Here is a 26,200-nt window from a genome sequence, read left to right as displayed (position 1 = left end):
CATCCATGGAGAAATTTGGGAAATATCCTTATATCATAACATTGTTCTGCATTAACTCACATTCTATCCTAAAGTGACTCAACCCTTTGGTGTTTTGGAAGTTAGGAAGAAATGATTCCAAGAAAAGTTGCTGTTGATGGAAATTTAGTTCCTGTGAATAAGTCGACCTAGTGGCTGAAGTCTTACATGAAGCCCAGAAAGTTGGAATTAGGGATTCTGATTGCGAGCTAGGGCCTTGAGTTTTACAGTACATGGGAGAAAGTACAGCACACCTGCTCCTAGTTGAATCTCTGAGGGAACATGTTAAGAACAGATAGTGAGTACTCTTTATGTGTTTGTTAATAGAATGAATTCTTGCTTTTAAGAAGTAATAAGACAATCACATTTCTCACAGTAGCTTACTTTCTTTTTTCAAGTTGTACACTCTAGCCATATTTAACTATTTGTAGTCCTGTTAAGACTACCATGAAGATACCTCAGAGGTGAGCTGTCTTTGAATCATCCTGGTCAGGATTATTCTTTGTTTTCTTGGTTCACTGTACTTCATCTTTATAGCGCTGAATGTATAGTCTTGTTGAGTAGACTTTGAGCTTAGAGATCACAGACTGTGCCTTTCCCATGTATTACTTATATCATGGTACTTGGCACAGAGGAGGTGTGTTCAGTAAATATTCATTGAACAAGTGAATGAATAAATGAATGAAAGGAGACTCAAGTACCTTCTGACACTATTCATAACAGAATTTCATAGACCTTTAACCATGAAACTAAAAAGTATTTTGCAGATAGAATTTCTCTGTGAGTTTTATTTTGCAGGCAGTCTTACTCTTACTGAACATGAGAAAGATTTCTCCCAATTTCACGTAAATTATACAGGCATAGTTGTGGTTATTTGACAGATGGATCAGAGCATTGAATATCTCAAACAGCTCTATTTGATGTGCTCTGCTCCCAAGTTAGGCAACTAAAATATGAGGATTTGTGAGTCTTAATATCAGATTTAACACCAAGCCTGATAGTGAGTTTAGTCACATTATTTTAATGTTCTATAGCCATGGCTACATTAAGAAAATCATATTTTCTTTTTGTGAGCTGCCCCAAAGCCATTATAGAAAGAAGGATATGAATAAATGTAATACAACTACAACATTAAAGTTATTCTCTAGAGATATTTTGGGGAATTGTGTTACAATCTAACCATCTAAGTAATAAAATCTTGACTCAGGAGACTTCTGGGGAAAAAATCCTGATGGATCCATGAATCATCCAATTATTTAATGGAGAATATTTCCTTCTGTAGAGTAGATCCTAGTTGGGCTATGACTCCAACTTTTGATGGTTTTCTGTTCTTGAAAACTCCTTCTTCCTCTCTGCCATTCACATGGTTATAATGACAGTAGCCCGACTTTCCATGGCTTTGAGCAACCAAGAGGGCTAATGATTTGGAATTGAGCCTGATATTCCAGTGTCCAAGTCATTTTAATGTGTGCTGACTTAGGAATAGAAATGTATGCTAGGTGACTGTTGGCAACTGTGGTTTTCCTTATGCAATTGAAGAAATGACGAAAGCCAGTCATACTAGAGGAAGAATGAAACAGAAACAAATGAACAGAGGAAAGAGGCAGAGAGCCAGGGACTCACTGGGCTATCTATAAGCCACAAGGAGTTTGGTTCACATTTTCCCTGAAGCCTTGCATTCCTACAATATTATATGCCCCAGCTCAAAGGCATTTCTGTTACTTGCAACCATTCTTTTTAATTGGTCACAGAGACACAACCTGTGTTACTTTTCATGCTGGAGGCAGTCAAGAATGGTAAGGAGTGGTGCAAACTGACCACTATCACCAGAATCCTGTAACAGCTTCCCTCCTCTTCAAAATCTGCTCTTTGGGAAGAAGCAGAAATTCATTTACAGTAGTTACACATGACTGATACAATCTCAGAACCAGTCAATGCATTTTCATTTTTAAGGAGTTCAAAATTTAAGCTAAAAAGAATGGCATTCTGGGAAAAGGAAGGAATTAGAGTTGATTCCCTTTGTCTCTTTTTCCCTTCTAACTTTCCCTTTTATTTTATCTTTTCTTTTTTCCCTTCAAAGAGTTAGTAGAGATTTCTGGATCTCTAAACTCAGGGCACTAAGTACTGTGCAAATTTTCTCTGTCTAGAACAAACTGGTAAATCTTGTATCCTGCCACAGTCTGGCTGGGCACAAATCACGAGCCACTCAAGCAGAAACAAACTTTATTTCCGAACTCCCACAAAGGCCACCCACACGCCCTTCCAGGAACACCACACACTAACTGGAACTCCCTCTACCAGAACTCCACCCACCAAAGTAGCAGGCACCTGAGGCAGACAGTAGGGGTCTATATACAATTGAATCTCAATGGCTCCCTGGTGTCACCTCTCAACCACTCCCTTCTGGCAAGATGCCATGAGTCATCCGGACTAGGCTATGGCCTTCAACAGTATCCCTCCTTGACAAGGTAGCATCAGTCCATTTCTTTATGTCTGCAAGTTTCAGTCATTCAGTGACGCACAGTGTTGAAGATAGGAAGTTGGGAGTCAAACCAGATGTGTTGTATGACATTTGGCAAGTTACAGTTCTGAGTCTCATTGCTCTCCGTAAAATGAAAACGATTTTAACCACATTTAGGGCTAATCGTTGAAATATAGCATATAGCACAGTAAATGATAGTGCTATTTAACAGTACCACTTAGCAATTTTCTCACCTGTTCCTCTCTGTTCATTTTTAACTTCTAATTTGAGACCAGATGTCTTCTTCTTCTTTTTTATTTTTTTTTTAGTTCAAACACTGTGAGTTACATACATCTTTCCCTTCTCCCAGGAACTCTCTATCCCCTACTTTTACCCACACAGGTCAGAAATGGAGCTGAAAATAATCTTAAAGTCTAACCTGATCACTCTCTCTCAGCTGAGGAACATGGGGTGAGGCTAAGAGGGTGGCTAAATTTACACAGCTGCTAGTGCATGGTCTTCTCCCAGTAGCAGGAAGCTCCAAAGTAAATACTGCTCATCTTACTGGTTTTCTTAAAATCTCCTCAGCCTGGGGCTTCTCCAGCTTTTATCCTAAGGCACTTCTGAAGGCAAAGAACAGTGAAAGCATACCTTGAGGGGTGAAATGTTATCACAACCACTTTTTTGAAGTCATGCTTTATGTTTAAAATTTATACACATTTTGTCATTTCCCCCAAGAATATATAGTCATGTCTGTTTTAATATAAAAGAGAAGTTTTCAAAGTTTCATACCATTTTATAAAATTGTTATACCATGGAGAAGTACTAAAATTATCCTATGACTTCTGTTCTCCCAGGGCACCACTGGGTACTTATATTTCTCCAGATTGAAAAATGAGGCATTTGGATGTCACTTTTTAATATGATGCCTGTTTTCTCCATTGCCCTCCACATGTTCAGAGGGAGACTAGAAAACCTGACTGTAATTACCTTACCTTACCTTTTAGGGGTGACAGCAGTTTAAATGACTGTTATAAACAGATTGCAAAATAGAAGTACCATATACACAGCAATGCTGGTGCTGTAATCTCACATGTCTTGGCTTCAGAAATATTGGAATAAACAAATTATTTTCTGGTCCTAATGTATCCATCTATTTTAATAACTTTAACATTTATCTATATATTGTAAAAATAACAGAAGTTTAAAGGTGGAAACTGAATTCATAGTTTTTGAGTCATGGGGATGACTATGTAGGCTGTTGAAAAGTAAGTAGGCATTTTTTTCTTTAACCAGAGAGGAAAAAAAAGAGTAACTTTACTTAGAAATTCAGCAAATTACAGAGTACTGCCGGTTAGTTCTTATGGACTTGTATGCATGGATTCTTCATTATGTAGAGAGCTAATGCATTTAGCGGAACATTTTTCTTTTTTAAAGTGCACATCATGAAACGCAGTCATGAAATAAGCTTCTCAAGTCCTGGAAACCATAAATTCCCAATGCTATAACTTAATCTTCTGGAAATTCTCCAAATAGCAACCCAGAGTTCCCTTGAGTGAAATGCTCTTATTTTCTCCCTATGTGCATTTAACTCTCTTCTTTATTGAATAAAAAAAGGATTTAGAAAACGGACTTGGTTTATTGCTTCTAATAAAAGAATTGTAATCTGAATACTCAAGGATGTAATCAGATCATAGCATTTCAATTGTATTACTAATATGGCCATAAAATAAATAAGTTGCATGCTAAAAAAGCTCACCATGCAAGCGCATCTTGTCATTGTGTCCCATCTATCTTTGCTTGCCATTTCCAGCCTGTCAGCATTTCTTTCTCAGTTCTTGAGCTGCACCTAGTGATTTTTCACACATCCTTCGCTGCTGTCTTGTTAGCTTCTAGTTTAATATATAGAGATAGGAAGAATCATCGTACCCCATTTATGCATCTTTAGTTTTTGGACTCCCAATTTGTCACCTGACCACTCTGCCTGCTCCTCTCCAGCTTTGCTCATTAAATCAGGTACTAATGCATGAAAGTGGATGTTTCTCATGTTGATGTTTTCAAACAATTGGTCTTTAAACTCTTTGAACCTTGCAAGGTGAAGTTTGTCCCTGGTGATAGTCTCTAATAGAAAAAATGAAACAAGAACTCTTTTTATTTTAGCTTCTTCAGTGATATTGGAAATCATAGAAAATAAGAATTTCCGTATAAAGTACTAAAAATATATGTCAAGAAACAATTTAATTGGTACTTCAATTATTTTTGGTGGGGCAAGTGATCTTATCTTCTCCTATCTTTGGATGGTTTGTATTTATATTAAGTAGTTTATTTAAAAAAACAATAAATATGATAGTTCTGCATATTAGATCATCAAAATTAAAACTGATATTAAGCCAAATAATCAGATTTATGATAGCACAACTTTAACAAAATGGAAACATTTACTTAGTGAATACATGAGCAACATTATCAAACTTTTTTAAAACAAAGATTAAGCTCAAAAGTGGTGACAACATTCACTGATGGATATTACTGTTGTTTCAGTGAGAAATTATATTTGATAATCAAATTTCATATTAGTCAATAAAGAAATCAATATTTTAGAATAATACACATTTTATTTTTATACTGAATTCTGGAATGATTTTCTCTTCCACTTTGTCATACCTATGGTCACCATGGGGGTGAGGGGGAGCCTTTGACAGCAGAGCTCAGTTACAGCCAGTGTTATTGACTTCCAGTAGGACATGAGGCACACCCTGGAATTTACCAAATCATCACAAATGTTTTCCTAGTCAGAGGATTGCAACAAATATCTTCATTTCCTTCATTTTAGTCTAAAAATTTACCCTGTTGCAATAATACCTCTAATATACCACATCAATAAGATCTTGTTCTTTCAAGCGGTCGCTTTGTAATTTTTTTTGAAAAAGATTTATGTTTCTTTTGGAATTACGTTCAATAATAAGAACAACCTATATCTGCTAAAGGTCTATGGGTACAACTTTTTTTTTTTAACTGAAGTATTTAACTTAGTTGAATAAACAATTGAAGTGATTTCCCCCTCCTCATTTTAGTATTAGTTTGTAGTTTTCCTGATTGAAAAAAAATAGCTGTTTCATCATTATGTGGTTCAAGTCACTGCTAATAGTGAGTACACTTTAGAGATAGGGTTGTGTGATCAACAGGCGAATGAGCATCCAATAAACATGGAATGTCTTAAATTTCACAGTGTCAACTCTTCTTAAGTCATTTGAGCTACTATTTCTCAAAGTGGAAGAAGGTTGAGATGGCTTATGGAAGTTATTTACTCCCTTTTTGAAGCTTCCAATACTATGCATGTCATAGATATTCAGTTGGAGAGAAATGCTAACTAGTCTTCTAGATTCCCTATGCTTTCACATATCCAAATTCCCCACTCTTGCCCCCAAACTTCTTTGCTCAATAACCATAATCTTTGATCCCTATTATGGTGATTCAATAATGATTAGATCATATTGTTTTGAAATGTTAATATATGTAAAAGATAAGTGCACTGACTGGGGGTGTAATTGACATTCCTTATAGTAAATAATACAAATAAGCAAAGCCACTATATAGCAAAAGAAAATTTTTCTAGTAAGAGGAAAAAAAGAGAAAGATCATGTCAAATAGTACTGAAAAATCAAAGTAAGCAAATAGAGACATTGCAGCTAGGTAGAGAGGTGAGCACATGAGAAGAGCATTAGAGGATCATTCATCTCTGGGCCTTTTTATATGGTACTGTGAGTTTGGGCATAGCCTTGATCCAGATAACTTGGCCAACTGATGGAGAGAATAACTAATGAGAAAATGCATTGAACAGTAATGAGCTTGGTGTTGCCCTTGGAAATCCTTCACATGTTATCAAATGGATAGCTCAGCTGCCAGGCCTGGGAACATATTTTAGTTTTAATAAAAGCTCCAGTTGTCATTTTTTGAGTCATTTTCTGTACTTGCTGTATGAAATAGCTGTACAGATAAGGCACTCTTAATAGTAGTGCTGTGCATACTACTCATTTTTAATAAAATTGAGACATAAATTTTTCTTTTGACTTATTCATGTAGATAAAGTTTATTGAATTATTTTAAATTTGGGGTTTCTGAATGTTATCCATTTTATTTGAAAAATAGGGATCATATACTAACTTATAAATGTAAATTCCAGGGTTTAACATCACTGAAAGAAAATTTCAAACTGAGTGAAGTACTTGTTTCATCTTTAAATCATCATTCTATTTTTTTAAATTACCTCATGCCTAGTTACCCTCCTCTACATTATGGGATTTTTGTTGGTTTTGATTTTTGCATTTTTAAGGTTATATTTAGAGTATTTACTATGTGCCAAGCACTGCATTAATTTATTCTGTGCACTATCTTACTTAATGATCAGAATAATCTCATAAAGTAAGATACATTTTTCCCTATTTGACTAGTGAGAAAATAAATTCAAAGAGATTAACGATAATACCTAAATTTACACATAAAATAAATGGCAGAGCCAGAAATTGAAACCAAGTCTGTCAAACTCAGAAAAGCCTTTATTCTTAATCTCTGTGTTTTATTACTTCCATCATCCAGAATGGAACTCCTAATCTCTAAGATGTGAATTTAAGGACAATTTTTAAAACTCTATTTTTATTGTTTTTGCAAAAACAACTGCAGCAATGGAAACCTAGGAGACACCAGACTGCATCATTTATAACATTCTGGAATCTATTAGTAGAGATTTAAAAAATATATTTGACACAAAAAAAGCATTTTTGCATTCATTCATTTATCCATCCTTCAACAGATTCATTCAAAATGTACTAAGCAGACAGTCTGCACTTTGCTGCCGCAGTCTGGCTGGGCACAATCAGGAGCCACTTGTCAAAAGAAACTAACTTTATTTTTAGAACCACACACTACAAACAAAATAGTCTCTCAGGAAAAACCCTCAGAGCCTCAACTGCCACCACCGGCTTTCCCCAAGCCTCTCTCTCTCACACAAGCTTCTCTCCACCTCCCACAATCCTCCTGCTCTTGAGGCCGATTGGCTGGGTCACGTGGGCGGAGCCAAAAAAGTCCCCCAATGAGCAGCTCCGTGGTCTGAAAGGGCAGGGAAACAGTCCAATGAGCATCACCGCAGAGGAGCCAATCAGCTAGATGTTGCTGGGGCCGAGGAGCCAATCATCAGCCAGCAGCTGGAAGTTTGCTGGCAGCTGGAAGTTTGCTGGGGCCCCTTTGGCTGTGGCTCTCAACATCTCCCCCTCTCTGTTTAAACAACAAGCATGTGGCTTAGGGACCGTGCCTGTTAGGCAGTCCAATTCAACATATGGTCCTTACCCGTCATCGGATGAACTGACCTCTAGGCGTCAGCCTCCTCTCTTAGGTTGGTACCACTGCAATTGGATCATACCCGTCACTGACTACCGGTCCAGCATACAGCCATACTTGTGGATAGGCCTTTGCACCAGTGGGGGGGTGAGGTTCTTTGCCTCACCTCTGTTGGCCCCCAAATTTTAGACCATCACTAGTAGAGGAGGATGCAAAATGCCATGACATTAAGCCAATTGAGGGCTCCTTTGAAAAATTGTACCATCGGTGACATCATCAGCAAAAATACCCCAACACTACCACAAGTCACTGCACCAACAGATAGTTCACAATGCATACAGGTGAGCTCACAGTGTGTCCAGGCAAGTTCTGCAAGCAGTTCAGTGATGGCTATTGTAGAAGCTGTAGATTGGTTTTATCTTTGACTTCACCAGCACTGGGATGAAGATAGGAATTCTGGCAATAATGGCTAAAGAAAAAATTATGTAACATTACAGAAGGCACTAAAAGAAAACAATTTTCTTAACAATTTACATTGTCTTCACCGGCACTGGGATGAAGATAGAAATTCTGGCAATAATGGCTAAAGAAAAAATTATGTAACATTACAGAAGGCACTAAAAGAAAACAATTTTCTTAACAATTTACATTGTCTTTAAGAGAATTATTAAATATAATGAAAAGGAAAGGTGAAAGTAAACAAACAGATCTGTTAACCTTCTTTTTTGTTTACATATTAAAACAATCCTCAACAGTTGTTTACCCAATTTAAATTAAACCATATAAATCACATGAAAAAAAAATATTTGGATCCATTTTATCATGAGCGCTCATCATATATGATATATGGACATACGTACATTCAAACATATAACACAAAACACAAGTGTGCACACATAATATAATACATACAACACATAACATTATAGTAAAGGCCTTATAACTTTTTACAGGTGAAATCTCCATTGCAATGTTTAAAAACTCTATAGTCAAAAAATAGAACTGATCAGCAAAACATTAACCTAGGTCTGTATGAGCTCAAAACACAAAATAGAACTTCATGATATGGCAAAGGGCAATAATAAAATAGATATTGAAAAAAGCATCCTGGTTCTGTTGCAGATGTAAGAATAGCCAAACTGGAGTTTTGGATATCAGTTGTTATGGATTTGAGCCAAATCATCTTCTTTTTGGTCTGTAGAAATCGCTTTAGTTAATCTTTCTGGAATCCAAATCGGCTGCTGTTCTCCCTGTGGAAACACATAAACAGACCCCCGACTCCAGACAATCACTGGGTCAGGACCTTGGTTAATCTCTCTGGAATCCAAATCGGCTGCTGTTCTCCCTGTGGAAACACACAAACAGACCCCCGACTCCAGACAATTACTGGGTCAGGACCTTTCCATTGTCCTGTTAGAATATCCTTCCAAAGTACCTTGGGCTTATGTACATTTTTTGGACACATATGCCTTTCTGCAGCACTAAGTCCTGATGAATCCAAATTTAAAAAGTTTAGAGTAAAAAGGGTTATTTTAAGTTTATCTTTGGGGAATATATACCCCTTCCCAATTCCTTCTTTTTGCTTTAATAGGTACATTTTAATAGTTTGATGAGCTCTTTCAACTATGCCTTGTCCCTGTGGATTGTATGGGATTCCTGTTATATGAGTAATGCCAAATGTTGAGCAAAATTGTTTAAAAGAGGTAGAAGTATAACCAGGGGCATTATCTGTTTTTAACTGTTTTGGAACACCCACAGTGGCAAAATTTTGTAAGCAATGAGCTATAACATCTTTAGTTTTTTCTCCGGCATGAAGGGAGCCCATCAAAAATCCAGAAGAAGTATCAACTGTAACATGCAAATATTTTAATTTTCCAAATTCTGGCAAGTGTGTGACGTCCATCTGCCAAATATGGTTAGGTATCAATCCTCTAGGATTGACTCCAAGATTAACTTGTGGTAAAAAGGTCACACAATTTTGACATTGTTTTATTATTTGTCTAGCTTGTTCCTTAGTTATTTTAAAATGCTTTTGTAAAGTATTAGCATTGACATGGAACTTTTTATGAAAATTTATAGCTTCTTCTAGTGTAGAGAAAATATGTATGTCATGTGTAGTTTTATCTGCTAAATCATTGCCCAAACTAAGGGCTCCAGGCAATCCTGTATGTGCCCTGATATGTCCTATAAAGAATGGATCTTTTCTGTCCCAGATTAGACTTTGTATAGTGGAAAGCAAAGAGAAAACAGTAGAAGAAGGGGAAATCCTACCAGCATCTTCAAGAGATACTATAGCATTAACTACATACTGACTATCAGAAAATAAATTAAATACAGAATCTTTAAACATCACAAAAGCTTGTAAAACTGCATTAAGCTCTACCTTTTGAGCTGATTGTTTGGGTACTAAAAATGTAAAAGTTTGATCAGGGGTAACTACTGCTGCTGTACCATTATTTGACCCATCAGTGAATATATTTGGAGCATTCATGATAGGTGTTTTTCTTGTCATTTTTGGAAAAATTACAGGATGCAATGACCAAAAAGACAATAAAGGATTAGATGGTAAGTGGTTATCAAATGAAACATTAGATTTGCACATGATTATTGCCCAAGTATTTAACTCATTAGCTAACTCATCAATTTGATTCATAGTATATGGAGTAATAATTTTATTGGGAGAAATTCCAAACACTCCCTTTGCTGCTTTTATTCCTTTGAGTATTAATTGTCCTACAGCCTCAGGATACCTAGTAAGAATAGTGTTAGGAGAATAAGATAAATGTATCCATAATAATGGACCTTCTTGCCAAAATACTCCTGTAGGAATATTTTTTGTTGGTAGTACAATAAATAATAAAGGCAAACTTATATCAATTCTATCCAAATGCATATTTTCCATATATGTTTCAATGATTTTTAATGCCTTTCTTGCTTCAGGCGTTAACATTCGGGGTGAATTTGGATCTGATGGACCTTTTAGGATATCAAATAAAGGTCCCAACTCTCCTGTTGGTATACCTAAATAAGGCCTTATCCAATTTATGTCTCCTAATAACTTTTGAAAGTCATTAAGTGATTTGAGTTGATCTACTCGTATTTGAATTTTTGGTGGATGGACCATGGTTGAGGATAATAGAACTCCTAAATAATTAATTGGAAAATTTAATTGTACTTTATCTATTGCTATCTCTAGATTATAATTTTTTAATAAGTTTGTAAGTGTGGCATAACATTCTAGCAATGTGTTTTTATCTTTGTGTGCTAATAATACATCATCCATATAGTGAAATATTTGTAGTTCAGGATTTTGATTTCTAAGTGGCTGGATTACTTTGTTAACATAAATTTGACACATAGTTGGGCTGTTAGCCATCCCTTGAGGGAGTACTTTCCATTCATATCTCTGATCAGGACCTTCATGATTCAGTGCAGGGATAGTAAATGCAAAACGTGGACTATCCTCAGGATGAATTGGAATTGAAAAAAAACAATCTTTAATATCTATAACTAAAACATACCAGGTTTTTGGCAAAGCAGACAACTGAGGAATCCCTGATTGAGCAGGTCCCATAATAACCATCTCATTATTAATGGCTCTTAAATCTTGCAATAATCTCCATTTACCAGATTTCTTTTTGATGACAAAAATGGGAGTATTATGGGGAGATACAGAAGGTTGTATATGTCCTTCTGCTAATTGTTGTTTGACCAGGTCATGGGCTGCTTGTATCTTTTCTTTAGTCAGGGGCCACTGAGGAACCCATACTGGTCTTTCTGATTTCCAAGTAATTTTTATTGTCTCAGTGGCCCTTTCTGAAAATCCAACCCATGTCTGTCTGTTCCTTGATCTATTTGTATTGGTGCTGCTATACCTTGTTCTTGTTTTTCTAATCTTTTTCCTTTCCTAAAACCTTGTCTAGTCATAATAGTGGGTGCATTTTGGTTGATGTTATTTGTTAATGTCAAACCTAATTGATCTAGGACATCTCGTCCCCATAAATTTACGGGAAGATGATCCAATACATATGGCTGTATAGTTCCTTCACATCCTTCAGGATCCTTCCAATCTAATACCATTGCACTTCTATGGGGATTAGTCGCCACTCCTAGGCCTCGAAGCGTTTGAGTGGCTTGTTGTAATGGCCAATGTTTTGGCCATTCTTGACGAGAGATGATGCTAAGGTCTGCACCTGTATCCAGTAGCCCATTAAATTCATGTCCTTGAATATTTAGTTTTAGCATGGGGCGAGAATCTAAATTTAAAGAAAGCATAGCCCAATCTACACCTGTGGAGCCTAATCCCTTGGAACCTCTTTCTACAGTACGACTGGAAAATTTATCATGTAGGCTGGGTATTATTAGTAACTGTGCTATTCTATCTCCTGGTGAAATTACTGATATACCCTTTGGAGAACTGGCTATAATTTTTATTTCACCTTCATAATCGGGATCAATTACCCCAGGACTTATCATAAGTCCTTTTAGAGTAGAAGAGCTGCGTCCCAATAATAAGCCTACTGTTCCTTTGGGAAGAGGTCCTTTCACCCCTGTGGGAATGATTTGAACTCCCATCTCTGGAGTTAGTACTGCTCTGGCGGAGGCGCAGATGTCCAACCCTGCGCTCCCTCTGGTTTGTCTGATGAGGGATCTGATGGACAATGTGTCCTGGGCACTACCCTGATGGGGTTGCTGGGTTCCTCCAGTGCTCCGTATATTTGTGGTTTTGGGCCCCGGAGCATTGGGCCCTCCTGTCCGTTTTTTGGCAATGGAGCCCGATGCCTTTCTCCACGATATCGTGGATAAACACCTGGTCCTTGTTCGTTTTTTGATAATGGAGTACCCTCTATGGTGGTTTGAGAACAGCATTCATTAGCCCAATGTCTCCCTCTACGGCATCGTGGGCAAATACCTGGTATTCTACTCCTTTGATACCTAGTTTTGTTAAACCCTCCTCCAATGGGGCAATTCCTTTTAAAATGTCCTGTTTGTTCACAATTGTAGCATGTTCTTGGCCTGGCATCTAAAGCCTGTTTTACTGCAGCTGCCACAATTTGCCCTTGTTCATTAATGTCTCTGGCATCTAAAGCCTGTTTTACTGCAGCTGCCACGACTTGCTCTTGTTCATTAATGTCTCTACATAATTTAATATATGTGTTTAAATCTTCATGTTTCCATGGTCTAATGATATCTCTGCACCAACGATTCGCTTGCTCATAAGCCAGGTGTTTTAGTAATGGCATTGCTTGTTCTGTATTCCCAAAAACTCTGGTAGCTGTTTGAATAAGCCTATCTACAAATTCAGCATAAGGTTCATTAGCTCCTTGTATTACCTTAGATAATTGACCTTGTAAACCTCCATGTCCTTGTAAAGTCTTCCATGCCTTAATTGCATCTGCAGCAATTTGTGCGTATATGCCAGGATCATATGCAATTTGTTGCTGCTGATCCTCATAAGGTCCCTTTCCTAACAACATATCTAGATTTCTCTGAGGATAACCAGCTGCTGCATTTCGCCTAGCCGTCTCCTTGCAAAATTCCTCATTGGCAACCTTCCATAACAGGTATTGTCCTCCATTTAGCACAGCTTTACACATATTAGCCCAATCTGCTGGCGTCATGTTCAAGTTGTTAATGGATTCCACCAAGCTTACAGTGAAGGGTGCTTGAGGACCATAGGTTGTTACAGCCTCTTTTAGCTGCTTCACTGTTTTGAAATTTAAAACTTGGTAAAATCGCTGCCCTCCTGCCTCAAATACAGGGCATGTTAATATTTGAGACCTTGTCTCAGGATCCCAACTATCAACTGCGGGGGTTGGGGGCCTCCCAGCATATGGAGGTGGCGCTGTTAGTTGGACACTTACGCCCTCTGGTGATAGAAAGGTGTTAGTAGCAGTCTCCTGTAGAGGTGGTGCTGTTGGTTGGACACTTACACCCTCTGGTGATAGAAAGGTGTTAGTAGCAGTCTCCTGTTGTAACTTTCCCCCTGATGGCTTTTTCTGTTTTACACTTTCTTTCTCTGTCTGACTAGCTTGAGAGGCCTTCTCTTTTACTTGAATCTTTTCCTCTGTCTGACTAACTTGAGAGACCTTCTCTTTTACTTGAATCATTATGTCTTCTCCTTCCTCTACCATTGTCTGAACTGAAGGCTTTGGACTAAGCAAACAAGATACGAATGTCCACAATGGCAATGTGCCAACTGGCAGAGTCCCTGGGCTTTTCTTTTCTATTCTTTTTAAATCTTCACCATGATGGTTCCATTGTGATATATTTAACAACTCCTCCTTAAAAAGCCATGGGCTACATTTTTGTATTGTATCAACGTATGCCCTGATTGTTCTTGATTTTACTGAGATGCCTCCTTCCTCTAACAATTTACTTAACACTCTTTCAGTTTGTTTTTTACTAATTTCTGATCCCATATTTCTACTATAATACAACCCAACAAGATAACGCCTAACAAAACTGAAACTGAGTGAAACAAAATTGGAACAACACAAAATCATTATAATAGCCTCCTGAAATGTCCATCCGTCCTTTCTCCCTATCTGTTCCTCAGATGTGAGCGGTTTTTCTTCCATCTTACACATCTCCAGGGACAGGCAACTTAAAACAAAAGTGAAACAAAATAACAAAAGAAGAATCTTAAAATGGCTACCCATCCTCTCGCCCTGCCCTCAGGGGCGAGCAGTTCACTTACCCTCAGTCGCTCCCCGTGCGAGCCACCAAATGCCGCAGTCTGGCTGGGCACAATCAGGAGCCACTTGTCAAAAGAAACTAACTTTATTTTTAGAACCACACACGACAAACAAAATAGTCTCTCAGGAAAAACCCTCAGAGCCTCAACTGCCACCACCGGCTTTCCCCAAGCCTCTCTCTCTCACACAAGCTTCTCTCCACCTCCCACAATCCTCCTGCTCTTGAGGCCGATTGGCTGGGTCACGTGGGCGGAGCCAAAAAAGTCCCCCAATGAGCAGCTCCGTGGTCTGAAAGGGCAGGGAAACAGTCCAATGAGCATCACCGCAGAGGAGCCAATCAGCTAGATGTTGCTGGGGCCGAGGAGCCAATCATCAGCCAGCAGCTGGAAGTTTGCTGGCAGCTGGAAGTTTGCTGGGGCCCCTTTGGCTGTGGCTCTCAACACTTTGCTATGGCATTTCAACCATTTTTACAGTTCTCTCTGGTGCATGGGAAGCAAATAATACAATTGAATTATGTAGCGTTATGAACAACAAAAAAAGGCCTTATTCAAATGTGGATAGCTCTGGGGCTGTTTGCTGCAGACACTTAACTCTTTGTCCAAAGTGTCAACCACTTTTTGGATGTGTCAGTTTTGATTACTTTGCTAAATTGAAGGGTCAAGGTAGGATAAGTAGATGACTAATTCATTGAAGTAATTCATTAATGAGTTGTTATCAAGAGGATAATTTAGATAAAAAAATATTGCACCTGTCAAGCATAGATTGAACCCAAATAGTAACACAAAACAGTCAATTAATAGTAAGATGACTTAAGTTCTGTACTAGGAAGTTAGAAGGCTGGGAGAAGACTTCAAATTATTTATAGAGGCAAACAGCATGTTCTCAAATAAAAAATATTGAATTTCTTTTTATAAAATTCAAACAAATTTAAAAATGTCACAAATGTCAAATAAGTAACAAAATTTTTGAACAACAACAACAACAAAAATCAAGTGTATGTTTTTTTGAGTATCTACTATCTGGTAGCCCCTGTCATAATCCACTGTGTACTCAATGAAGTTGTGGAATCTTTAAGCGTTTCATGAAATTTGAGTAAGAAATAGCATAAGCTACTTATTTGAGTTCAAATCCTTGGCTATATTTATGTTTACTGTTCCATTTGTCTTTCAAAAGTACTGTAATAAATATTTAATCCAGTTATTCCTTTTTTGAATAAGAAGATAGAGTAGATGAGAGGATTTGTTGAATATTAGCTTTCAGGAAGTGATTGAATAAATAAAGGATTTGGAGGTAGGAAACCAAGCAGCATTTATTTTATTGAAATTGCCCTTTTAAAAGACAATTTAATGGAATAATTAATTTCATACTTGTCAGCCACCGGATCCGTGTCAGATAGGGATAGATTCTTATTAAGAAAGGCAGGCATTTGCAGCTTGTATACTGTGGCTGGAGGATTTGATTTGGAAACTATTCAGACAAAAGAGTTCTTGTTAGATTCTCTTAGAATTGACCCTGAGTCTAAGGGCTATTCTGAAGAGAGTGTTTGACTTCTTTAACACCGAATGGTTTCCATTTTGGAAATTGTGCCTGAGTGTGACTAAGTCTCCTAGCCAAATTGGTTTAAACTCTGAATGCCCTCATCCTTGACTACTTCTATTGGGATGCAAGGAGACCAGTCTTGAGGTCAGTGAGATTACACGAAATGTCCATGGACCGTAATACAGCACACGAAGACATCTGCGCTGTGTCACACCTCTAAGTATGTGTGCACCAATGCCAAGGTGGAATTAGAATGAGGAGCAACCACTCTCAAAATATTTTGAGAAAAATAGTGCCGGTACATTGGCATTCATCTCTGGTAACAGTTGTTCTCCCAAACAGGCACTGTTCCAAATCACAGACTTCAGAGAAGAAGCAGTACGCTTATTTTTTTCTTCCCTGAAGTATAACTATATCTTATCATTTCTCTAAGCCACACTCTACCCAATGTGAAACTAAAATGGTTCATCATAAATATTATAGATGAGTAATTTAAGTAAATTGGTTGGCTATTTTATACTTCTCTTGTGTGACAAGTAAGTTTTCTAATATTATTACAATATTCATGGTCCGGTGCTTTATTTTTTTTTCCTTAAACCTCATTCAATCATATTTCCTGTAAATTAGGGTGATAACTCTTGGGGTTCAATTGCCTGTGAGAAGTTAGGAGCATCCTGTGGATCAGAGACCACCTGGTTTCATCACAGTTCAGAACTGGCTCTATGTTTTTTCATCTAAATGTCAGAATTTTAGTCCTGGCTGGCAGCTGAGGAATTGTCAACTTTCCTGCTCATTTTCAATCCCTATAATAGCCCTGCAATTACACAGCAGGTACGTTGGTATTTTTCTTTCTGATGGTAGTCTCCTCCAAAGGAAAGGTGTCATTTCCCCAAGAGCTAAACACAGGAGCTTAGAATGTAAGACTTCAAATATACAAATATTTTCTTCATGTGCTTTTTTTTTCTTCCTCTGGAGAATTGCCTGAAGAGAAACAGCAATTCTAGTAATTCAGGAAAAAAAAATTAAAGATGTAGCATTTTGGTTGCTTTTATATAAAATTAAAGTAAATAAAATAGAAGCTTGGTGTTTGTAGCTTGACAAGAAATTGACATGGGACCAAAAAAGAGAGAGAGAGAGAGAGAGAGAGAGAGAGAGAGAGAGAGAAGAAGAAGAAGAAGAAGAAGAAGAAGAAGAAGAAGAAGAAGAGGAGGAGGAGGAGGAGGAGGAGGAGGAGGAGGAGGAGGAGGAGGAGGAGAACAGGAGGATAATGAGTAAAGAGAAAAAAAAGGAAAATGAAAATATGAATTCCACCTGCATTTTATTAGCATACTTACTGCCTTGGAACTTCTATTAAGGAGTTAATACAAGTTGAAAATATTAAAACTGTAAATAGTTTTAGAAATCATTTGGCTCAATAGCCTCATCTTATAGAGAGGAGATAATGAAGAGAGTATGCATAAAAGCAGAGAAATGGAAGAGGTGGTAAAAGAAAGACTGGCAAAGAAAGAGAAGCAGAGAGTCTGAAAGATTATCTTCTAGTTTACTTTTCTGGAACTTTTTTTTTCTTCAATTGTAAACCTCAATATGTAAAATTATAAGTTATGGTAGAGAAAAGAAATTTATATTCATTTTGTATAATTGTTAATCTGTTTTTTCCCCTGCCAGTACATAACATTTTGATTTCCAGCTGTTTATTATCCAAATCATTTCCTGCACTAGATAAAGTGCTACCAGCAGGACTCTAAGATGTTTTATGCTAATGAGGGGGAAAAAATCTTGGACAAGTTGCAAAGCATAGATTTTTGAGTGACATGGCAAAATAATCAGAATCTAAATGAAAAGAAAACTTGGGTAACAGCCATTACATTTAATATGCCAAAATAACTGATTGACATTTTAATTAGATGAGAAAATATAATTATATTTTTAATTCTGAAAGGACCCCTTGCAAGAAAGATGGACATTAAATTAAAAAAAAATACTTGCAATAACACAAAGGAGTAACAAAGAATATTAAGATGCACTCAATTTTCAGTGTTCATGACATGAGTTATTAATTCTATGGATCATGAAGCAAAACTTTTTGAAAGTTAACTTGCATTTACCCTTTTTGACAACGGTTTGCATTATAGTGATTGAATCTTATTAAGAGAATTGTTTGCTATAGCTATTTGTCTTCATTTTGGCAGCTCTGGCATAAATATTTAATTTAATTTATGTTCCAAATTTAAAAAAATATCTCTATAAAAACTAAGTGGCTGAGCCATACCTACCTGACCACTATAAAAAAATGAGGCTGTATATTGGTTGCATATAATACACGGTTCATCAATTTGAAAAGAGACTTTATACAACTTGAAAAACTTAAGCATTTCCAAGGGCTATGGAGATGAGATACTTATAAAAAACAAATATAAGAGGAATAGCAATTTGAATGGGAAGTCATAACTTCTCCTGACTATTCATTTTGCTTTTTAAATTTCTCTTTTTGTGAGATACTTCTGATAAATACTGGACATTTTTTAAAACAGATGCTATCATAAAAATAATTAATTAGAAAAAATTAGACATAGGAACAGAATCCATCATGGGGGAGAATACAGGCAGTAGGTTGTACAAATACCTAATAGATCTAATTGTAAGATAGTACTGTAGATTTGTCTTCAGGTACTGATGTGAATCTCTCTATATACTTACCTATCTTATAAGTGAAGGAAGGGTTCTCGCTGATTCTATCTTCCCAGGATGGCCAGAAAACTAAAACCCATCTCACATACTCTTACACAATGTGATCTTGTGCTCTTCCATGAAGAGGAGAAGATGAATTTTCCCTTATTTGAATCTAGGTTGATTTGTGTGACTCACTTGATATGTGTAGAATATGGTGAAAGAAAAGTCACAGTGTGACAGAAAGTCACTGTGTGACTTCTGCAACTAGATGAGAAGAAACCTTGCAGTGTCTTCCTATTCTCTTAGAACACTTACTTTTGGGATGGTCTCTCTTGAACCTAACTAGGAAGTCAGGCCAGGTGGAAAGTCTATGTATAGATCCTCTCATCAACATGAGCCTGGCCTGCAAGTCATTCCATTTTCAATGACACACATGAGTGAAAAAGGCCTCAGATAAGCACTGGAATAGTCTATAGACCAAGTCTGCCTGCTGCCTATCTTTGTAATATCCATGAGCTAAAATTAATTTTTACATTTTAATGCATTTCAAAGATGAATATGTGAGATAAACTGTACATGCCCTTAAAACCTAAAATATTTACTATCTGGCTCCTTAAAGAAAAAAAATGCAGTACCTGTTTAAGTTGATCCCACCTATAAACATCATGGAGCAGACACAAGTCATCCCTGATTTTTCCTGACCAAATGCCTGAATCTTAGAATCCGAAAATAATAAAATGGTGTTTCTTTACTTCAGAAAGTTTGGAGTGGCTTTTTATGTATCGATTGGTTACCAGAGGAAGCATTAATCCACTTTATTTTTTTCTAAAAAGATCTGTGTGCATAGCTTCTATAATAACAAATTACCCATGACAGAGAATCCCCAAGTTACATGGATGGCTTGATCTTGTTATCATGAGTCTGGATTATGCTTTAGTAGTTGAACTTGTGTCTTCAGAAGATCTTCTTAGCATTTACTATTTAGTGAAGACAATTTTTTTTTATTGTCCATTGAGAGTCTTAAATGTTTAAATAGATAGTAATAAGAAAGCTCTCCTAACAGGTTACCTTATTAAAAATAATTGAGAATTACATGAGGTAGTAAAATTTAACTCATTGGTTAATTTAGTTGCAATGCTATATAAACTCTGATATGCTGCATATTCCATGGGGACTTTTTTCTCTGAATTTTCTTCATGTTCAATATTGTGTCTGTTTGAGCTTTCCAGATAGTATTGGAGTAGAACCACACCTCCTTTACAATAAGAATACATAGGCCTTACCCACATCTTGGTTAGCCCTCTCTTGAGGGTAATAATATATCTTAAACCTTTCCATTTTTATAAAAAACACCAATTTTTCTAGACTATAAATCTAAAATCCAAACTATGTGGATATTACTTAATCAATACTACCTACTGGTAACATTACAGGAACTTCTAAGTCATTAATTGACAGTCAGTTGTGCATTGCATAAGAGGTAACATTTTAATCATATATCTTTCTTTTTAAAAAATATATAAACACAATTAATTCAAATTTTACATAGAATCTTCCTTTTCTCACTATATGTAGTTGGAGTATGATATATATATGTGTGTGTGTGTGTGTGTGTGTATGTGTATATATATATATACACACACATCTCAATTTACAACCTTCCTTTCCAAATGAAGAAACACAGATCTACTTTATTCTTCTTGATGATTACATAATTTTTCAATCTGTAACTGTGTTAGATGAATTTCCATGAATAATTTTTAAAGTAACTTTGCCTAGAGCCTGACATAGTGATAAGAGGGTGACATGTCCCCTGAATCCTGCAGAGGATGTGATTGTGTTGTTTGAATATTTCTACAGGTAGCAAAGCAGGGAAGTGAAACCTGTTTGGTTGAAGACCTGGTGGAGTAATGTTGGCCTGACTTATTGGTCAACCAGCTAGGTGGGTAGTCTTTCCCACTTCTAGGGGAGTTAACCTGAGGGGAATAGGGGGACTTGCAGTTAGGCCTTTGGACCTTGTGAGGTTCAAAGATGTCAAGGCAGCATTTAATATTTTAGGTCTTACAATAAAATCATTGCCTATGTCTTTTGATTGATGAGTTTAGGCTGTTAACATTCAAGGTTATTATTGAGATATGATTTATATTCCTAGTCATTTTGATTTATTTCTGGTTTTGGATTTGTCTTAGTTTCTCATTTGTTATATAGGAGTATAGATCTTGCCTTTGCTGATTTTTACTTTTTTTTTTCCACTTCATCCTCACGGAATATTTGAGAATGCTCTGTAGTGTAGGGTTTCTAGTTGTGAATTCTTTTAATTTTTGTTTATCATGGAATGTTTTAATCTTAGCTTCAAATCTGAAACTTAATTTTGTGGGACATAAAATTCTTGGTTGACATCCATTGTATTTCAGAGCTTGAAATATATTAATCCAGGACCTCCTAGCTTTGAGGGTCTGGGCTGAAAAATCAGTTGAGATCTGAATTGGTTTCCCCCTATAAGTAATTTGATTTTTTTTGTACTCACAGCCTTTAAGATTTTATATTTATTCTCTGTATTAGTCATTCTCATTATAATGTGTCTTGGTGTGGGTCAGCATTAAATTTGTACATTTGGGGTCCTGTAAGTCTCTTGTATTTGGTTTTTCATTCCATTCTTTAGGTTTGTGGAAATTTTGTACTATTATATCATTGAAGAGATTGTGCATTCCTTTGGTTTGTATCTCTGCTCCTTCATCTATTCTGCTAACTATTAAATTTGTTTTTTTCATGTTATCCTATAATTCATGGATGTTCTGTTCATGTTTTCTTACCATCTTCTCTCTATGGTCAACTCTACTTTCAAGATTATATATTTTGTCTTCATTGTCTGAGGTTCTTTCTTTCAAGTGGTCTAATCTGTTAGTGATGCTTTCTTTTGAATTTGTAATTTGGTTTACTGATTCCTTCATTTCAAGGATTTCTGCTTGTTTTTTTTTCATGATCTCTAACTCTTTATTGAAGTGTTCTTTCACTTCCTGTATTTTTTTCTTTCATTTCACTCCTTATACTATCCTTTACTTCACATATCAATTTAACTATATACAATCTAAATTCTTTCTCAGACATTTCTTCTACTGTGTTATCAGTAACTTCTGTTGTTGAAGCATCTTGGTTTATTTGAGGTGTTTTAAGGAAACTATAGAACCAAATAATACAATCAATAATTTAGACTTAACAGACATGTAGAATATTTCTTTCATCAATGAGCAAATATACTCTCTTCTCAGCAGCACATGGCTCCTTCTCTAAAATAAACCATATCTTATGCTACAAAGCAACTCTTAGTAAATACAAAAAGAAAAAAAAAACCCAGAGATAATTCCCTGCATTCTATCAGACCACAATGGAATGAAATTAGAAATCAATAATAAAATAAAAATAAGAAACTACTGTAACAAATGGAGACTAAATAATACACAATCAAATAATGAATGGATAGTAGAAGAAATTAGGATGAAATAAAAAATTTTTAGAGATAGATGAGAACACTGATACAACATATCAAAATCTCTAGGACATTATGAAGGCAGTATAAGAGGAACATTTACTGCATTGAGTGCATTTATTAAAAGAATAAAAAGTCAACAAATAAATAACTTAACACTACATCTCAAAGCCCTAAAAAAAGAACAAACCAAAAGCAGCAGAATGCAAGAAATAATTAAAATCAGAGCTGAAATTAATGAGATTGGAACAAAAGAAACAATTAAAAAAATTGACAAAACAAAAAATTGGTTCACTGAAAAATTAAATAAAATAGATAAACCCCTGGCCATGCTAATGAAGAGAAAAACAGAGAAAACTCAAATTACTAAAATACAAGATGAAGAAGGAAATATCACAACAGACACATCTGAAATACAGAAGATAATTAGAAACTATTTTGAAAATTTATACTCTAATGAAATAGAAAATATCAAAAACATCAAAAAATTTCTAGAGACATGATCTACCCAAACTGAATGAGGAGGTCAAACATGTTTTAAAAATATCAATTTCAAGTAATGGAATAGAAAACACCATCAAAATCTTACCAAGGAAAAAACCACGACCAGATGGATTCTTAGCTGAGTTCTACAAGATTTTTCAAAGAGGAATTAACACCAATACTCCTCAAAGTATTCCATGAAATAGAAAAGGAGGGAGCCCTTCCAAACTCATTCTGTGAAGCTAATATCGCCCTGATACCAAAACCAGACAAAGACATATCAAGGAAAGAAAACTTTAGACCAATATCCCTGACGAACATAGATGCAAAAATTCTCAATAAAATTCTGGCAAATCGCATAGAAAAATATATTAAAAAGATAGTGCACCATAATCAAATGAGATTCATCCCAGGGATGCAGGGTTGATTCAATATATGGAATCAATAAATGTAATTCATCATATTAATAGACTTAAAAACAAGAATCACATGATCATCTCAATAGATTCAGAAAAAGCATTTGGCAAAATACAGTGCACTTTCATGTTCAAAACACTAGAACAACTAGGGAGAGTTGGAACAAAATTCAACATTGTAAAAGCTATTTATGCTAAACCTAAGGCCAGCATCATTCTAAATGGAGAAAAAAAATGAAAGCATTCCTGCTAAAAACTGTAACAAGATGAGGATGTCCTCTTTTACCACTTCTATTCAACATTATCCTTGAAACTCTAGGCAGAGCAATTAGACAAAAGAAAGAAATTAAGAGGATACGAATAGGTAAAGAAGAATTCAAAATATCACTATTTGCTGATTACATGATTCTTTATCTAGAAGATCCAAAAGATTTCACCAGAAAACTTCTAGAACTAATAAATGAATTCAGCAAATTAGCAAGATATAAAATCAAAACCCATAAATCAAATGCATTCCTATACATCAGTGATGAACCCATTGAAAGAGAAATTAGAAAAACTATTCCATTATAATAGCCTAAAAAAATACCTTGGAACCAATGTAACAAAAGAGGTAAAAGAACTCTACAATGAAAACTACAGAACACTAAAGAAAGAAATTAAAGAAAACCTCAGAAGATGGAAAGATCTCCCATGCTCCTTGATGGGCAGAATTAATATTGTCAAAATGGCAACACTACCAAAAATATTATACAGATTTAATGCAATTACTATTAAAAACCCAATGACATTCTTCATAGAAATAGAAAAAGCAATCATGAAATTTATTTGGAAAAATAAGAGACCCAGAATAACTAAAGCAAACCTTAGCAAGAAAAGTGAAGCAGGAGGCATCATAATACCAGATTTTAAACTATACTACAGAGCTATAGTAACAAAAATGGCATAATATTGGCACCAAAATAAAGTTATAGACCAATGGTACAGAACAGAGGAAACAGAGACAAACCCACATAAATACAGTTATCTCATACTAGACAAGGGTGCCAAAAACATACATTGGAGAAAGGTAGCCTCTTCAACAAATGGTGCTGGCAAAAGTGGAAACCCATATGTAGCAAAATGATATTACAACTCTCTCTCTCACCTTGCACAAAAAAAAAAAATCAACTCAAAGTGAATCCAAGACTTAGGCACTAAAAGAGAGACCTTGCACCTAATAGAAGAAAAAGTAGGCCAAAATATTCACCATGTTGGCTTAGGAACTGACTTTCTTAACAAGACTCCTAAAGCGCAAGAAGTAAAATCAAGAATCAATAAATGGGATGGACTCAAACTAAAAAGATTCTTCTTAGCAAAGGAAAAAAAATCAATAGTGTGAAGAGAAAGCCTACATTTTGTGAGAAAATCTTTACCACATGCACTTCAGATAGAATACTAATCTCCAGAATATATAAAGAACTCACAAAACACACCAAAAATAAAAAATAATAACCCAATCAATAAATGGGCTAAGGAACCGAACAGACACTTCACAGAAGAAGAAATACAATTGATCAGCAAATGTATGAAAAAGTGTTCAACATCTCTAGCAATTAGAGAAATGCAAATCAAAACTACTCAGAGATTTCATCTCACTCCTGTCAGAATGGCAATCATCAAGAATATAGGCAACAATAAATATTAGCAAGGATGTGGGGGAAAAGGTAAACTCATACATTGCTGGTGGAACTGCAAATTGGTGTAACCACTGTGGAAAGCAGTACTGAAGATTCTTCAGAAAACTTAGACCGAAACCACCATTTGACCCAGCTATTCCACTCCTCAGTTTTTACCCAAAGGACTTAAATCAGCATATTGCAGTGACACAGCCACATCAATGTTTATAGCAGCTCAACTCACAATAGCTAAACTATGGAACCGACCTAGGTGCCCTTCAACAGCTGAATGGATAAAGAATATGTGTTAGATAAACAAATATTACTCAACTTTAAAAAAGAACAAAATTATGGCATTTGCAGGTAAGTGGATGGAGTTAGAGAATATTATGCTAAGTGAAATAAGCCAAACTCAAAAAAACCAAAGGCCAAATGTTTTCTCTGATAAGCATATGCTGATCCATAATGTGGGGGAGGTAGAGAAGAATGAAGGAACTTGGATTGGGGAGTGAGAGGAATGAGAAGTTGTGTTCCACCTGTGTATAATTTGTCAAAATGCATTCTACTGTCATGTATAACTAATTAGAACAATTTTTTAAAAAAGACCCAAGTATCCTAACTTATTTTGAAATGACTTCACACACATTTTAGTAGGAATTAAATTGTCAACAGGTAGTTCTCAATTTTACTTATTTTTTGTAGGTACAGAAGGGCAGTGGCAACCTGGTTGTCATGTGTGTCCTTTGTTAGTTACATAAAACATTTCTGAGTCATAGATTACTTTTAATGTAACCAGAAAAGAATTCAAGGTAGGGCTTACATTTTATGGCACACCTTTAAGAGACAAACTGAATGACATGAGTTCTCAAGGCTCTATTTCAAATGTTTTTATCCATTAAAAAGAGTCAGATGAAAGGTGAAAAGAAGTGAAGATTTTAATAATGAAAATACATTCTCTAAGAAACAGCTTCACATTATCTTAGTACAATGAGTTACTATCCCTAGAAGGTTTTTATTGTTTTATACAGGACTGCAAAAGAACATAAAGACTGAAGAATGCAAAGACCAAAATGTAAAAGACTGGACATATTTGGATTCCCCTGTTTAGCAGAAGAAGAGAACTAGCCTGATAAGTACCAGGTACCATAGCAAGTCCTACTAAGCCTTTTAATGGTCATTAAGTTATTTTACATATCAATAACATTTTCAGTAGGTACTTGTATTTCTATTAGTATAGACAGGCTAATTTCCATAACAAACAATCACAATAATATTAGTGACTTAATAGTGGCTCTCATATCACAGTCAATATATGTCAGGGAGGGTTAAGTAGTGGCAGCCAGAATAAGCAAGTTCTGTTCATTATAGTTATTCAGAATATAGCTTTCTTCCATTTTTATGGCTCCACTTCCCTTAATATAGCCTTCTTTCATTTT

At 35.8% G+C, this 26,200-nt stretch overlaps 1 protein-coding gene across 8 annotated transcripts in view; it reads left to right on the top strand.

Annotated features, from left to right (window-relative positions):
* The window catches only part of Caap1 (caspase activity and apoptosis inhibitor 1), a 602,989-nt gene that overhangs the window by 532,091 nt on the left and 44,698 nt on the right, over nucleotides 1-26,200 (top strand). For 2 of the 8 annotated variants that reach the window (XR_009228870.1, XR_009228868.1), the window contains exon 12: nucleotides 20,581-20,662. The exons of the other annotated variants lie outside the window; for them this stretch is intronic. The gene's annotated coding sequence lies outside the window, so the exon portion shown is untranslated. The remainder of the gene's footprint in view (nucleotides 1-20,580; nucleotides 20,663-26,200) is intronic. 8 annotated transcript variants of the gene reach the window in all.

The sequence above is a fragment of the Marmota monax genome, unplaced genomic scaffold (assembly GCF_021218885.2).
Source record: "Marmota monax isolate L192 unplaced genomic scaffold, Marmota_monax_Labrador192_F-V1.1 WCK01_AAM20220418_F8-fsc00033, whole genome shotgun sequence".
Classification (NCBI taxonomy): Eukaryota; Metazoa; Chordata; class Mammalia; order Rodentia; family Sciuridae; genus Marmota; species Marmota monax.
This window is presented reverse-complemented; position numbering and strand designations above follow the sequence as displayed.